This window comes from Pelodiscus sinensis, chromosome 1 (genome assembly GCF_052426305.1).
Source record: "Pelodiscus sinensis isolate ZL-2025 chromosome 1, ASM5242630v1, whole genome shotgun sequence".
Classification (NCBI taxonomy): domain Eukaryota; kingdom Metazoa; phylum Chordata; order Testudines; family Trionychidae; genus Pelodiscus; species Pelodiscus sinensis.
In genome coordinates, this window is record NC_143052.1 from 314,894,372 (window position 1) to 314,912,039 (window position 17,668).

Sequence of the window (17,668 nt, forward strand, 5' to 3'; positions counted from 1 at the left end):
CCTCCTCCTCCTGGTTTGGATGTGTTTTCCCCACTTCGTCTTTACCCAGAGACTTTCAACTGGTCTGCCTCTTGCCTCTTTCTGGAACTCAGAACAAGTGTACAATACACCACCACCGCCCTTTTATTCCTACATGCTCTTCCTGAACAAGATGTACCCCTCTATGCCAATACTGCACTTATGAGATTTATCCCATCAAGTATCTGAGATGCCACTTAAGCTCAGTTATGACTTGTCTATTAGTACTCCCAATTCTGACTGCTTAGTCCTGTTATTCCTTGAATTTGTGAGCAGACGTCTAAAGCAGTGATACTCAAAATGGTCCATGAAACCACTTTGAGAAAACTGCTAACTGGCTACTGGTGTGTTTATTTACTGGTGCCGCAGCCACAAAGCCTCGTGGCTCCCATTGGATCCGATTTGCTGTTTGCAGCCAAAGGGAGCCATGGGAAGCAGCAGCCACAGCTCCTTTTGCTATGACTGGCTAACCAGAGCCAAAGGGACCTGCAAGGCTCCGTGGCCTCACTGCTGGTAAATAAACACACCGGCGCGGCCGGTTAGCAACTTTCTCAAAGTGGTTTCACGGACTTTCTCAAAGTGGTTTCAAATTCCCCCCAGGGATTTCCCTCTTGTTGCTCCTGTAATTCTACTCTAATTTTCCATATCTGATTCTCCCCAAAGAACTAGTCCTCTATTAAAGATACCTTTTGAACCTAGTTGCCTTTTGTCACCTGCCCCTACTCAACTTAGTTTAAAGTCCTTCTAATAAGATTGGTGAGTCACTGCATTAAGATGTCCTTCCCTTTTGTGGTCAGATCCACCCCATCTCTTCCCAGCAAACCTCCTTCCTGCAACAGTATGCCATGACTGAGGAAGTCAAAAAAGAGCAGAAAAAACACTCAGTGCAGGAAACAAGGGGACTCAAACTGAAGCTGTCAAGTTCACATGCTTCCATTTTCAGTAACTGATCCATCTGGATCTCTCACGTTAGTGGGGATGTCCAAGGCAGAAAAATATTTCTGTAGATCAGCATGTGATTATTTGTATTGCGGTACTGCCTCATAGTCCCAGTCATAGGCCAGAATCTCATTGCCTTAGGACCTGTACAAACTCAGAATAAGATGGTCCTTAACTGTCATTAAGTAATATTTATTCACAGCACAACAGAGAAGATAATTAAGCAAGAAGATAAGCCTACTTTGACCAGGTACCAACATGAAACTAGTGTAATAATACTACATATTTAGGAAACTTTCTCCCTGATTCAGGGTCTGTCGTGGCTAAGCCCCAGTTCCATACCATTGTGCAAACTGGGGTCTTATACAACTGCGCTAGATAGAAAGTGTACAGCAGTACAGTTCAAGAGTACTCCATATTTAATACATGCACAGGAGGCCACTTCCTCAAGAATCTAAGGGCATGGTCAGCACAGAGAGACTTCCTGTCTCTGCTAGTTTTACGCATCCCTCACTGTCTACACCTGCTCCATAAGTTCAGGCCTTTCAAAAACACCGCATCATGTACAGGTAACTGTAACAATGCTTGTTCGTTGTATCTGTTCACATGAGGGCAAGGCATCCAATATCAGTCCACTATGGGTGGATCAGCAATAGGAATAATGTTTGTGCATGTGACAAAGAACCCCAGGACCACAGAACAGATTAAGGACACCAATGTGTGTGGCAAAGTCATCACAAACACCGTGCAGACGTCAGGGAGCTCATAAGTTAGCATATAACCTTAATTCAGATCTTGGTGCAATAGTATATCCTCAAAAGGAAACTTTCCTTATTAATTGGTTGTATTTTACTTATCAGTTGGTTGTATTTTACAAGATAAAAAGCTGAATCGTTGGTTGAATGTTAGTTTATTTGCCCCAGGGCCAGATTTTTACAAAAACAAGTCATGTGCACATACACAACTAAGAGTTCTGCAGCAACGCACACTGTCCTGCAGCAATTAGTAGTGGGATCCTGCCCTTAGCAAGTCCTGGGCTTACAATTCACAGGCTTATCTCACTAATGAGTATCAATTGATCAGCCTGTACTGAATATGGCTTGACAATTTGCCATCACTCAAAACACATTACAATCAGAGAGGATGATAAATATACCATTTATTCACCATTATGTACAAAGTCCAACATGTCCAAGGAGGCAAGAAAACAAAACTGGTGAATACAGAAAAAACATTACAGCCTCTCTCCGAGTTACAGACCAAACACTTGGCTGTAACTCGATCAGTTTGTAACTTGGACCCCATTGAGTTACACGTGACCGCGCTGTTTGTAAGCGTGGGTCACATTCGTAACTCAGGGACCGCCTTTACGACTGCTCCATGGGAGCTTTGGTCGTAAGTGCGAACGGTCGTAACTCGACCATTCGCAACTCGGGGAGCAGCTGTACTGCAAAAAATAGACTGATAGCAAGAAGCTTTTGTACAATGTGCAGTAAGATGCACACCTTAATCCCGCTCAGTGTTTCACTGACTCTAATTCAACCTAAGTTTTGTCAGAGTAGGGTATGAGGCCCAGATCCTCAAAGGTATTTAGACTAATTTCCATTGAAACCAATGGGAGCCAGGAATCTCAATACCTGGGAGGATCTGAGCAAGGACGGCAGAATTTGATGCAACAACAATATGCATTTCTAGAGAGATTTTCTTTTTTAAATAATTTTACTAACTCTCTCCTGATTCAAATATAAGCCATTATTAGCAAATAATTATATTTTTTTCTATCCCTATTAGAGCACAGACAAATAGGAGAGTGGAAATAACATGATTTATTTAAAAGATTTTAACCAGGTTCTTTCATGGAAAAAAATTAAAGATCCAGCACTGTACAGATCACTCTACTGAGATGTGAGCCAAATGACTTAAAGCAGAATTCCAATATTACTTCTCTTTTTTGAAAGTTTTCTCACAAACTCCTCAAAATATCTGCCTCCACCTAGTGGTGTGGGTTTGTTATTTATATTCCCTGTTGTAGAAATACATCAAATTATACTCCGCATGATTCTATGATTCTATCTGTAGGGACAGGGACAGGGACAGGGACAGGGATAATCCTGGGAAGAGGCTCTTTTTTCCTTCACTACTCTATAGAGGTTCTTATACTGCTTGTTGTCAGCAAGACATGAGAAGTCATTCTTCCGCTCTACTCTGCGCTGGTTAGGCCTCAGTTGGAGTATTGTGTCCAGTTCTGGGCACCATATTTCAAGAAAGATGTGGAGAAACTGGAGAGGGTCCAGAGAAGAGCAACAAGAATGATTAAGCAATGGGCTTAAACTGCAGCAAGGGAGATTTAGGTTGGACATTAGGAAAAAGTTCCTAACTATCAGGGTAGTCAAACACTAGGGCTGTGTCTAGAATGCATCCTTTTTCGGTAAAAGGGATGCAAATTAGACACATCACAATTGCAAATGAAGTGGGGATTTAAATCCCCCCCACTTCATTTGCATAAACATGGCTGCCGCTTTTTTCCGGCTCGGAGCTTTGCTGGAAAAAAGTGCCAGTCTAGATGCGGATCTTTCGGAAAATAAAGCCTTTTCCAAAAGATCCGTTATACCTCTTAAAAAAAGGAATAAGGGATCTTTCGGAAAAGGCTTTATTTTCCGAAAGATCCCCGTCTAGACTGGCGCTTTTTCCGACAAAGCTCCGAGCCAGAAAAAAGCGGCAGCCATGTTTATGCAAATGAAGCAGGGGGGATTTAAATCCCCGCTTCATTTGCAATTGCGATGTGTCTAATTTGCATCCCTTTTACGGAAAAAGGATGCAGTCTAGACACAGCCTGGAAGAAATTGCCCAGGGAGGTTGTGGAATCCCCATCTCTGGAGATATATAAGAGTAGGTTAAATGAATGTCTATCAGGGATGGTCTAGACAGTATTTGGTCTTTCCATGAGGGTAGGGGCCTGGATTCGATGACCTCTCAAGGTCCCTTCATCCATAAACATTTTTACAGACAAAGGGAACGTGATGCAATTGACCTGACCTTGGGATCCCCTCCCGGAGGCCCTATGGTCCGACCATACCCTGCCTAGAGAGACAATAGAAAAGTCCTCCAGGCAGACTGGAGTGGCTGTGGGAGAAGCAACCAATCAGGGCCAGGAAAGTCCTATAAAAGCAGCTGAAAGACCAGTATCAGTCAGTGTCTCTGGAGGCCACAAGGTATGCAGAACCAGGAGACAGGCTGCCTGAGAGAGTGGCAGCACTGCAGACAGCTCCTTGTGAAGAGCTATTGGCGAGTGCTGGACTGTGATGGGACTTTGAAAGAAAGCCCTGAGGTAAGGGCAAAAATGCTGTATTTTGGTGGGGTAGCTCTGGGGACACCACTCTCTTTGAGTGGGGAACAAACTTGAAAGGACATAAGAGAGCTAACCAAGATAGGCACCGATTAGATGTGTACCCTGGAAGGGGTTTTGATGAGCACACACAATGAGTGAGACTCGGCCAGAGACTGTGTCACCGAAGTCAGACAAGAGAGTGCAGGCACATGTGCTTAGCCAGAAGGGGTACTCAAGAGAGGTGAATGCTGCTCTGTTACAGAGAGCAGTCCAATATGCACATAAGGGGTGTGGCGCTCCCTGCCTCCGAGCTACCCAAAGTGTGTGGTGCTCCAGCAGCAATTTATAGGGTCTTGGGCTCTGGCTGCTGCTGCATTAGCAGCAGCCCTTATTGGAAAACTTGAGAGCCCCAAGCCCTCTCTATCCCTTCCCCCAAATCCCACTCCTGCTTCACCCCACTGGGTACTGAGACTAGGGCCAGGACACTCTGCTTCCCGGCCACCACCATAGTGAAGTAGAGCAACCCAGCTGGGAGATGGTGGAGCACAGTAGGCTGTTGGTTGTTCCAGTTCCCACCACTGTGGTGTGTGCTTAGGGGCATGACCCCCTCTGACCGCCCTGTGCTAGATTTCCCCAGATAATTCCCTGGGCACCATGGGTCCCATCCATCAGATGGTTGAGACATCCACTGTGGGGCCTGGACAGCTCGCATGGGCCAATACAAACTGCCTCCTGTGTTGCATCATTTAATGAAGCATCTCTTGTAAACAGGCAAGACTAGGAAGAGCTGACAATTACGCTTACCATTGTTCCCAACTGGATGGACTGGACGCCATTCACAGCGATGGTGTCCCATCCCTCTGCTCAGGAACGATGATAACCCTAAGCTGACTCAATGCAATGGTAGCCACGTCAGCTGACAGAACAGTAGCACAAAAGAGTGGCAGGGGAAACTCAGAACAATATTTTTTTTTTAAAAAAAGAGAAAATTGAAAGTTTCAGCAACAAGACAAAAAACAGGAGAAAATGACTCAAGTGGAGAATTAGGTGGGAGTGAGGGAGTGAGGGTCCGTCTACACTACAGCGCTAATTCGAACTAACGCATCTAGACCTAAAAACTAGTTCGAATTAGCATTTTGCTAATTCGAACTAGCATGTCCATATTGAGTGGACCCTGAACAGGGCTTCAGGATGGCCGGAAGCAGTGCCGGCAGGGCATCAGAGGAGGACTTAGAGCGTGGAGCTGCTGTCTCAGGCTAGCCGAGGGCTGCGCTTAAAGGGACCCGACCCCCACCCCGGACAGACAGTTCTCAGGGGTGCCCTGCTTGAAAACCAGTCCTGGCTTGGAGTGCCCGGAGTGCCCACACTGGGCACATCACACCACTCGGCCATCAGACTGGCTGCACTTGCCGCAGGCTGCCATCTGGGGAGAGGGAGCAATTGGGGGGCTGCAGGAGAGCTTCCACCTCCAGAAGTCCGCAGAGCCAGCCCAGTCCTCCCCATCGGGGGCTCGTACCCCATTCCTCCCTCACCTCCTTCCACTTACCCCTCCCTAGCCCCCCTTCTTATTGATGTACAAAATAAAGATAACGTTTCTTCCAACATGGACTCCGTCTTTATTGAACAAAACTGGGGGAGACTGGGAAAAGGAGGTGGGAGAGGGGAGGGCAACTAACATGATCAGGGGTTGGGAACAGGTCCCAGATGAAGAGAGGCTACAGAGACTGGGACTGTTCAGCTTAGAAAAGAGCAGATGGAGCGGGGACAGGATGGAGGTCTCTAAAAGCAGGGGTTGGGTGGAGAGGGTGCATTCAGAAAAGTTCTTCATGAGTTCCCATAAAGAAGGACTAGAGGACACCAAAGGAAAGGAATGGGTAACAGGCTTGAAATTAGTAAGAGAAAGTTGTTCTTGACAAAGCAAAGAGTTAACCTGTGGAACTCCTTGCTGCAGGAGGCTGTGACGGCTACAATTAGAACAGAGTTTAAAGGGAAGTGAGGTCAAGTCATGGAGGTTGGGTCCATGGAGTAGTCTTAGCCAGGGGGTAGGAGTGGTGTCCCTGCCCAAAGTTTGTGGAAGACTGGAGAGGGATGGCACGAGACAAATGGCTTGGTCACTGTCTTCGGTCCATCCCCTCCAGGGTCCCTAGGGTTGGCCGCTGTTGGCAGACAGGCTACTGGGCTAGATGGACCTTTGGTCTGACCCAGGATGGCCATTGTAAGCTCAGAGCTCAGGGTCGGGGGTCTCAGTGGACCCCCTTGATTATCATGCACACCTGCTCCTGGGTGGCCAGGCTGGCAGCTCTCCTGCCCTAGCTGGCCACTTTCCTGTGCCTAGTGGGGAGATCGTGGACGAGATCCACAATGTCCGCACTAGCCCAGGAAGGTGCCCGCCTCTTGCGGTCCCGGGCAAGGTCCCGGGAGCCGCCAGCCTGGTCCCGGGAAGAGGGGGTGGGCTGGGGGACATCGGGTGGGTGGCTCTGTGCCATGCCAGGTGCAGGGTCTTCCAGCTGGGTGCTGGCAGGCTTGCACCTGGCACGGGCACCGTAGCCAGCCTGTGCCCCTTTAAAGGGGCCGGGGCCGGGAGGGGGGCAGAAGAGTTTCCCTGGTGGTGCCCAGAGTGGCCACCAGGGAAAGCTGGGGACGGCTAGCCTCCCACTAGTTCGAATTAAGGGGCTACACAGCCCTTAATTCGAACTAGTAAATTCGAACTAGGCTTAATCCTCGTAAAATGAGGTTTTCCTAGTTCGAACTAAGCGCTCCGCTAGTTCGATTCAAATTCGAACTAGCGGAGCGCTAGTGTAGCGGCTATGAATGTTAGTTCGAACTAGCATTGTAGTGTAGACATACCCTGAGGGAGTCTTTCTTAGTATACCTGCGGGGCAGGAAACCCTATTCAGACCTAAAGGGCAGACACCAAGTCTAAGGGCCTTATGCCCAGAACCTCAGAGGTATTTAGGCTCTTAGGGTATGTCTGCACTGCAGTGTTTTTCCAGAATAACTGCCGTTAGTCCAGAAAAAAAGACTTGCAGCCATACTGCTATTGCATTCTTTTGACAAAAAGTTGAAAGAACGGAGGGGTTCTTTCACGAGGAAGACGTCTTTGTCTGAAAGAGCAGAAGAGGGAGTTCTTTTGAAAGAAGAGGCCTCCAGGAAATAGCACAGGTGCCCTGGTGGCCACCCCGTCCAAACTAATCAGAACTCTATAGTCCCTGTCTCCGGCCAGCTCTTAAAGCTGCAGGCACCTGGGACAACACTTGTGGCAGGGGGCTGGCCCAGAGAGCTCAGCCAGAGGCCAAAGAGGTTTGTGCCATCGTGGTCCGGGGCAGAGATCCTGGCCTTCCTGTAGGTGTGGGGTGAGCAGGAGACCCTGCAGGATCTCGGCTCCCAGTGGCACAACGCCGACATATACGGTCGGATGGCCGAGGCTCTGGCCACAAGAGGCCACCACTTCCAGAACCTCATACAAGTATGGAGCAAAGTGAAGGAGCTCTGCCAGGGCTATGCGAGGGCAAGGGAGCACAGCTCTCTCTCTAGGGCAGGACCCCACTCCTAGCCCTACTACGCTGAGCTCCACCACATCCTGGGAGGTGGTTCAGCCCCTTCCTCACCCCTGGTGGTGGACTTGGGGCTGGAGATGCTCATCCTTGCCAACCAAGGGCTCCCAGGCCAGGAGGAGGAGGAATCCAACGACGAGCTGGAGGAGGAGGAGGAGACGGCCAGCACAGTCACCCTCACCCTCAAGCCCGTACCCCAGGGCCTGGATGTCTTAAACGCATTGTCTGAGGAATCATCAGGTGAGTGCTCTGTTTTTCACACACACAGGGCAGGGAAGGCGGGCGCAGAGGGGATGGGATGCAATCGTCGCTTGGTCATCTTGGCCTGGATATTGTGCTACGCTCCGTGCACGTGGAACTACATGCAGTGCCAGTCTGCAACATGCAGCCCCAGGAGGCAGCCCCAAAGCACCTCCAGGCAGGGCTGGCCCGAGCCCTTTGGCACCCTGGGCCCAGGCATGCGGCGCCACCCCCAGGCGCAGGGTGCATGCGTGGGCCTGCCCCCCAGGGTGCTCGGCGCATGCGCGAGCTGGTCACAGCCACTGGCGCGCAGCCCGGGGCCGCCCCCAGGGTGCACAGCACATGCGCTGCCCAGCCTGGTCCGGCCAGCGCTGCTGGCACGCACGCCGGGCCGTGCAGGGCCCCGCAGCCATGGGTGGAAGGGTGCTGTTGGCCAGCGCCGCGGGGCCGGCGCTGCGGGATCCGGGCACGTGGCTCCTAATGGCAGCTGTAAGAACTTGCGCCATGCACCCCTTACAGCTGCCATCAGGCGCCCCTCATCGGTTGGCGCCTTGGGCAGCTGCCCGGCTCACCCATGCCTCCATCCGGCCCTGTCCCCAGGGTCCTGTTCACGGGCTCTGGGGAGGCCACACACACATCTGACCCCTGGGGGAGATGCCCTCCCACCACTAACCACTGCTGGAAGCAGGCTGGGGACAAGTGCATACACATGGCTGCACACAGACTTAGGAGTGCCGCACACGACGCACGGGAATGCCTGCACACTTGAGGCACCACCCACTTCCACGGACAGCGCTGGCAGGTGTGCGTGCAGCCCCCATGGAAGAGCAGACTGCTCCAGGCCCCTCTCCTGCCCATGGCATCCCACTGTGGCCGACCACTTCCCTTGCCCTGCCTGTCTGTGGGATGAGGATGGGGGGGAGCAAGAAGCATGGTCCCCTGGGCACCTCAGGGCCTCTGTGAGGCAGGGCCGATGTCCAGGCCACACATAGCCTTGCTCCTGGAACATCCCTGCCCTCTAGCCTGAGGACTCTTGTTCTCAGCTCACAGAGGAGGGCACGGACTCAGGGACAGTGTCTGCATGGATGACTGACCGCCTCTTCCTCTTTATTCTCCACAGCCGGACTAGTGTCACTAATGGGCGATCACCGCCAGCTGAGGCAGCCGCCTGACCCTGGGGGAGCCACAAGTGCAGGAGGGTCCAGGGGGACCTGATGAGACAGCACGTGGTCATCCTCCAAGGCATGCAACGGATCCTGGCCCAGAAGGACCAGGAGGACGCTCAGGGGCCGTGTCTACATTTGCGAGATTTTGCGCAAAAACTTGCCGCCTGTCTACACTGGCCGCGAGTTCTTGCGCAAGAACTATGATGCGCCTGCTCAGGAATAAGCCCTCTTGAAGAAGTGTTCTTGCGCAAGAGGCCAGTGTAGACAGGCAACATGAATTTCTTGTGCAAGAAATCTCGATGGCTAAAATGGCCATCGGAGCTTTCTTGCGCAAGAGAGCGTCTACACCGGCACGGATGCTTTTGCGCAAAAGCACATCTCTTGCACAAAAGTACATGCCAGTGTAGACGCTCTCTTGCACAAATACTTTAATGCAAAAACTCTTTCGAAAGAGGCTTGCAGTCTAGATGGGACCCAAATATGGGCTCAGATGGTGCAGCAGAGCCAAAACATGTGTGCTACCATATATGAAATGATGGCACACCCAGCTCCTGTCCCTGTCCCTGTCCCCGCTGCTCCCACTGCCCTCCCTGCTCCTGCTTCTCCTGTTGTCCCAGGACCCACCCACCTCCCGAGGTTGCCGAGGTCCTGAGACCTGAGGTGGCACTTCCAGCTGCACCACGCACCACTCCCAGCCCTGAGTCCCCCTCCTCCTTGGCCCTATCCAGGGAAGAAAAGGAGGAGTTGCACTATATGTAAGAGAGCACTATGACTGCTCTGAACTCCAGTATAAAGAGGGAGAAAAACCTGTTGAGAGTCTATGGGTTAAGTTTAGAGGAGCAAACAACAGCAGTGATGTTGTGGTTGGTGTCTGCTACAAGCCACCGAATCAGGTGGATGAGGTAGATGAGGCTTTCTTCGGACACCTGAGAGAAGCTTCCAGATCTCAGGCCCTGGTTCTTGTGGGGGACTTTAATCACCCTGACATCTGTTGGGAAACCAATATGGCAGTACACAGGCAATTCAGGAAGTTTTTGGACAATATTGGGGATAACTTCTTGACACAAGTGCTAAAGGATCCAACCAGGGGCCATGCGCAGCTTGACCGTCTGCTCACAAACAGGGAGGAACTAATAGGGGAAGTAGAGGTGGGTGACAACCTTGGAGGCAGTGATAATGAGATGGTAGATTTCAGGATCCTGACCAAAGGAAGAAAAGAGAGTAGTAAAATACACACCTTGGACTTCAAAAAAGCAGATTTTGACTCCCTCAGAGACCTGATGGGCAGAATCCCCTGGGATGCTAACATGAAGGGGAAAGGAGTCCAGGACAGCTGGCAGTATTTTAAAGAAGCCTTATTGAAGGCACAGAAAGTAACCATCCCGACACGTAGCAAGAGAGGCAAACATGGTAGGAGACCGGATTGGCTTACAGGGGAAATCCTTGGTAAACTTAAGCACAAAAAGGAAGCTTACAAAAAGTGGAAACTTGGACAAATGATCAGGGAGAGCTATAAATGTATAGCTCAAGAATGCCGGGGGGTTATCAGGAAGGCGAAAGCGGAAATGGAATTGCGATTGGCTACGGATGTGAAGGATAACAAGAAAGGTTTCTACAGGCATGTTAATAATAAGAAAGTGATCAGACAGGGTGTGCGGCCCCTACTGGATGAAGGAGGTAACCTAGTGACAGATGATGTGGGGAAAGCAGAAGTACTCAATGCTTTCTTTGCCTCTGTATTCACGGACAAGGTGGGCTCCCGGACTAATGCGCTAAATGACACAAGATGGGATGAAGATGGACAGCCCTTGGTGGGTAAAGAACAGGTTAGGAACTATTTAGAAAAACTAAACGTACACAAATCCATGGGTCCAGACTTAATGCATCCGAGGGTACCGAAGGAGTTGGCAAATGTCATTGAGGAGCCTTTGGCCATTATCTTTGAAAAGTCGTGGAGGTCGGGAGAAATCCCGGATGATTGGAAAAAGGCAAATGTAGTGCCCATCTTCAAAAAAGGGAAGAAGGACGATCCAGGGAACTATAGGCCGGTCAGTCTTACCTCGGTTCCTGGAAAAATCATGGAAGGGATCCTTAAGGAATCCATTTTGAGATACTTGGAAGAGAGGAAACTGATTAGGAATAGTCAGCATGGATTCACAAAGGGCAAGTCATGCCTGACCAATCTGATTAGCTTCTATGATGAGGTAACTGGCTCTGTGGACGTGGGAAAGTCAGTGGATGTGATATACTTGACTTTAGCAAGGCTTTTGATACCTTCTCCCACAATATTCTTGCCAGCAAGTTAAGGGAATGTGGATTGGATAAATGGACGGTAAGATGGATAGAAAGATGGCTAGAAGGCCGGGCCCAGCGGGTAGTGATCAACGGTTCGATGTCAGGATGGCGGTCGGTTTCTAGCGGAGTGCCCCAAGGTTTGGTTCTAGGACCGGTTTTGTTCAATATCTTTATTAATGACCTGGATGAGGGGATGGATTGCACCCTCGGCAAGTTTGCAGATGATATTAAGCTAGGGGGAGAAGTAGATACGCTTGAGGGCAGAGATAGGGTCCAGAGTGACTTAGACAAATTGGAGGATTGGGCCACAAGAAATCTGATGAGGTTCAACAAGACGGAAGAATCCAAAGCATAGTTACAAGCTGGGGACCAACCAGTTAAGTAGTAGTTCTGCAGAAAAGGACCTGGGGGTTACAGTGGATAAGAAGCTGGATATGAGTCAACAGTGTTCCCTTGTAGCCAAAAAGGCTAATGGCATATTAGGTTGCATTAAGAGGAGCATTGCCAGCAGATCCAGAGATGTCATTATTCCCCTTTATTCGGCTTTGGTGAGGCCACATCTGGAGTACTGTGTCCAGTTCTGGGCCCCCCACTACAAAAAGGATGCGGACGCATTGGAGAGGGTCCAGCGGAGGGCAGCCAAAATGATTAGGGGTCTGGAGCATATGACCTACGAGGAGAGGCTGAGGGACTTGGGTCTGTTTAGTCTGCAGAAGCGAAGAGTGAGGGGGGACTTGATAGCAGCCTTCAACTTCCTGAAGGGAGGTTCCAAAGAGGATGGAGAGAGGCTGTTCTCAGTAGTAACAGATGGCAGAACAAGGAGCAATGGTCTCAAGTTGTGGTGGGAGAGGTCCAGATTGGATATTAGGAAAAACTATTTTACTAGGAGGGTAGTGAAGCATTGGAATGGGTTACCTAGGGAAGTAGTGGAGTCTCCATCCCTAGAGGTGTTTAAGTCTCGGCTTGACAAAGCCCTGGCCGGGTTGATTTAGATGGGATTGGTCCTGCCTAGAGCGGAGGGCTTGACTTGACGACCTTCTGAGGTCTCTTCCAGTTCTATGATTCTATGATAAGGGGATGGTTGGATGAAATAACATGATCTTGGTAACTAATTGACCATTCATTATAGGGAACTTTCTGGGTGTCTGGCTGGTGAGTCTTGCCCACATGCTCAGGGTTTAGCTGATCGCCATATTTGGGGTCAGGAAGGAATTTTCCTCCAGGGTAGATTGGCAGAGGCCCTGGAGGTTTTTCGCCTTCCTCTGTAGCATTGGGCACAGATCACAGCTGAAGGACTCTCTGCATGTTGGGGCCTTCAAAGTATTTGAAGGCTTCAATATCTGAGATATAGGTGAGAGGATTATTCTAAGAGGGGTGGGCGAGATTCTGTGGCCTGCACTGTGCAGGGGGTCAGACTAGATGATCATAATGGTCCCTTCTGACCTTAAAGTCTATGAGTCTATGAGTCTATGAGGGGAGGGCAACTAAAATGATCAGGGGTTTGGAACAGGTCCCATATGAAGAGAGGCTAAAGAGACTGGGACTTCTCAGCTTAGAAAAGAGGAGACTGAGGGGGGATATGATAGAGGTCTATAAAAGCATGAGTGGTGTGGAGAGGGTGCATAAAGAAAAGTTCTTCATTAGTTCCCATAATAGAAGGACTAGAGGACACCAAGTCCACGATGTCTGTACTAGACCAGGCGGGCGCCTCTTGCGGACCTGGGCAGGCTCCCGGGAGCCGCCAGCCTGGTCCCGGGAAGAGGCGGAGGGCTGGGTGGCAGCGGGTGGCTGATTCGTGCCGTGCCAAGTGCAGGGTGTGCTGGCTGGGTGCTGGCAGGCTTGCACCTGGCACGGGCACCGTAGCCAGCCCATGTCCCTTTAAGGGCTCCGGGGCCAGGAGGGGGGCAGAAGAGTTTTCCTGGTGGTGCCCAGAGTGGCCACCAGGGAAAGCTGGGGAGGGCTAGCCTCCCACTAGTTCGAATTAAGTGGCTACACAGTCCTTAATTTGAACTACTTAATTTGAACTAGGCGTTAGTCCTCGTGGAATGAGGTTTACCTAGTTCGAATTAAGCGCTCCGCTAGTTCGAATTAAGTTCAAACTAGCGATTTGCTAGTGTAGCGCCTATCAAAGTTAATTCGAACTAACGTCTGTTAGTTCGAATTAACTTTGTAGTGTAGACATACCCTAAGTTAGTTAACTGCTCTCTCTTCTGGCACATCAGTCCCTTGTGGGTGAAATGTGTAATTGCAGCTTCCCTTTGCCTCCCCATGAGAAGCAATTAAGCTGCAAGAGGAAAATTGGGGAGGCATTAATTCTGCACTTGTGTGGTGGTGCACAATTGCCCGAGGAGTATCTAAAATTGCTATAGTAGCATAGCAGGAGTGCTACAACTCTGTTTCAGTGCAGACTTAATACAGTGATGATAGGAATTGTTGCTGTAGATCAGAGGTGAGCAATAATTTTTGAATGGGGGCCACTTCAAATTTTTTTGAAGTGGTCATGGACCGCTTTGGAAGTGGCAGGGCCTCGGATATAAGGGGCAGAACTTTTAAATAGGAGTTGAAAGGGATTGCGAGGCCTTCCTTGCAGCTCTCAGGCATCACATTAGTGGGGGACCGTAGCTGCAAGCCCTTTCAATTCCTACTATTTAGAAGGGCTTACTGCTACCAGCCTCACTGCCAGGGATGGTAGAATGTTCCATGTAAGAGTTTCCATCCTTGGGTGGGTTGAATTTTCTTTTGGACAGGGTGAAATTTCTTGGGTGCAACACCAATATTGAGGTAGTATGTGGATGTGTACCCACCTGTACGTACACAAATCATAGATATAAATATATATTTTAAGTGGTCCATAAGTGTGGAAGAAAATATATTAAAACAAGGGAAAATTAACAAGGAGCAATACTTATGATTATTTAATATGAAATCAAATGAAAAGAAAATTAACACTACCCATGGCTGAAGAAGTGGACTGTGCTCAGGAAAGTTCATGATACTACTTATATATTTTTGTTAGTCTTTAAGGTGTTACAGGACCATTGTTTTTAAGTGTTTTTAGTTACAGACTAGCAGTGCTACCCCTCTAAGACTCTGGAGTACATGTATCATCATCCTTTCTAACACAGAGATGCATGTTTCAAAGAGCTTGCAAAGAAGGTTTTATCCTACAAAACAGTATCACTTGCTACTTCTAACTCATAAGAGCCAGAACTCTATCGCATAGCAAAGATCTGGTCTTAATGCAATACAATTTACCATGTATTAATTAGTAACACAGGATTTAAAAACAAATAATTAAGACCAGAGTTTTAGATATCTGCAACGGTCAAAACAATTCTGTTAAAATAATCTTTTTCTTTCTTATCTTAAGCCGGGGTGGCCCCCGCATGCAACTCTTTGATTAAAAAATTGTGGCTCCTGATGTTACTGCTCAGGCTGGATGCTCTGCACAAGGCTGCCCATGGGTGGGCTGCTCTGAGCCATGTTCCAATGTGTGCTCATAGCCCACCGCTCTGCTCAAAGCCCCCCTCTCCTCCCGCACATGGCGTCCCAGTCAGTGCGTGCTCACATCCAGCCCTCTGCACTCAGCATCCCAGCCAGCCTGTGCTCACAGACCGCCGCTCTGCTCACAGCCCCTCCCCTCTCCTGTGCATGGCATCCCAGCAAGAGCATGCTCAAAGTTGGCCACTCAGTGCATGCACCTCAGGACTTGGAGGGAGACATGTGTGCCGGTAGCAGCGGTGGCTCCGGCTCCAAGCCTTATGTTAGAGCAGGGGGGGAGTGCCTGGCTCTGGGCGAGGGGAAGGGAGGGGGAATTGGGTTGGCGGGGGGGAGTAGAAGTCAGCTCCAACTGCTCAGGAAGTGCGCGGCTGTCATGGGGTATGTCTACACTACCCTCCTATTTCGAAGTAGCAAATGAAGCCCGGCTAGTTCGAACCCCGTGCCGAGGCCCGAGGCCTTCACAAAGAGATGGGTCTGGAATTGCTTTAAGATTGATTCTTCCTGATGGTGACCTGGGACATCTGGGATATCTCCTGAGACTTCTCAGCCTCCCACTTTTCAGAGTTTTACTGCTTATTGGATGAGCAGGAAGCTATTGACAGGATAGAGAAATTTTCCTAATTAACCAACTGTCCCCAGACACAGACAGGCTCCAATACATCTTGGCGGTGAGCATGGTCAGGATCAGTTTTACTTTAGCACTGAACAGTTCTGAAAATGAGAACCTGGAAATACATTTTTCTAATATGTCCTCCTAGCCTGCTTTCCCTATTGGCCATCCTTGGTCAGGGCAGTCAGGGAAGTGCTATGTTGGGCCCTTCCTTCTTCAGGGACAGGGGAAGGAGATGGAACTTCAAGTCAGGGCCCTGGCTAGTTTTGGCAGTGGCAGTCTCAAATCCCCCACTTCTAGCCAATCTTCCCTGTGCTTGCCATGAGATCTAGGAGCTGGTGCTCATAGAAGAGTCACAAACTTCTTCCTAGTGAACCAGAAGGGCCCTAAGGGAATCAGCTCTTCTCAGCTACTGGCACTGAAATTGAGGTGGGAATTCTCCTCACAGTTGACCAAGGGCAAGCCAGTGAGAGGCAAGGGGGTCTGTCTCCATCCTGATGAAAGCTGTTAATGGAACAGAAGTTCAGAAAGGATGGAACCAGCCCAGACACTGAACACTGTCCCAGTCTAGAGAGACAAAGACAAATTGTGACAATCCCTTTCTCAAGCACCATGATCAATTAATCAGACAGATATTCCACCCTGAGCATAATGTCCCAGACCCAGGGATGGGAATGGGCTCATTTGCACAGCATACTCATCTGCCTCCTTCCCCCAGAGTGTCAACTTCTGCATCAGGTCCAGAGTGTTCCAGGAGAAAGCCAAGGCTGTAAGGAGCAGCAGAGCCCATTTTGATTTACCATTCCCCAACCTGAATTTGACATGTGACTTCTGATCCCAGCTTCCTGATGCCAGGCATAGGCAGGATGACTCCAATCGGCTGTAGAACCTGCAGTTGCAGGGGTTTGGGGTTGGGAGCGTTCATGGGCATGAGATATGTAAGGCAGAGGAAAGCTCTGCCTTCCCAAACTGCAGGCATAGTCCCGCCCACACTCTGCCCCCAGAGCGCCTGCAGAAGGCATTCTGGGCAGAGTGTTGCTGCCCCCAGAGCCTGCCCTCCCTATGCTCCAGGGCTGGAGAGGCAGGGATGGGCCAGGTCATGTGGCGCCATCCTCCTCTGGAGCTGGGGAGGCTGGGTCCATGCCACGCGTCCTCTGACCTCTGGGGCTGGGGAGGCTGGGTCCATGCCACGCGTCCTCTGACCTCCTCTGGGGCTGGGGAGGCTGGGGCCATGCCACGTGCCTTCCTCCCTCTCTGGGGCTGGGGAGGCTGGGGCTATGCCAGAGCCATGCCGCGCACCTGCCTGCTCCCCTTCCTCTCCCCATAGTTGGGAGGGGGAGCACACTCATGGAGTGCTGCCCTGACTTCCCATGGGGGCAAAGGAGAGGTGGGGGCCTCAGAAGAAGGGGTGGGGCTGGAGGTGGGGCTGGGGCCTTGCCTTCCCCAGACGTGCATTTCCCAGCCACAAATAGGAGTGTTCCCCTTAAGAAGGCAGAGTCAGAAAAGGGAATGAGACTTGAGGCAAGTTCATCTTCTCATGGTTCAGTGGAGATTCTGAGACTTTAAGGGGACCATGGTCTAACCCCTGCTCCAGTCAGGTTCATGCCTGGCCTTGGGTCCCTTCTTGGATCCCTTGGGTTCCATCCTGGAGCAGCTGGGGATGCAAGTCCTCATGGAAGGCCCTGCTCACATCCCTTTGCTCCAGGATCCCTTGGAGGTAGAAGGAGCTGAGTGTTTAGCTCCAGCTCCTCTCCCCCAATGTCTCCAGCAGAGGGACTTGGGAGAGAAAGATTCCTGGCCCAGGGGAGACTGTCAGCTGACAGTAGAATGCTGATGGAGCTCCTGTCTTTCCCTTCCATTAGAACTCAGCACAGTTCCCCAAAACTAGGGAACTTGGTGTCTTATCTGTGATTGTCCATCCATAAGAACCAAGGAAATCAGCCAGTTGGCCAAGGAGGTTGTGGGGGGTGTTGGGAATTACTGGCTCTTAATAACTGCTGCTATGTAAGAAGTAAGG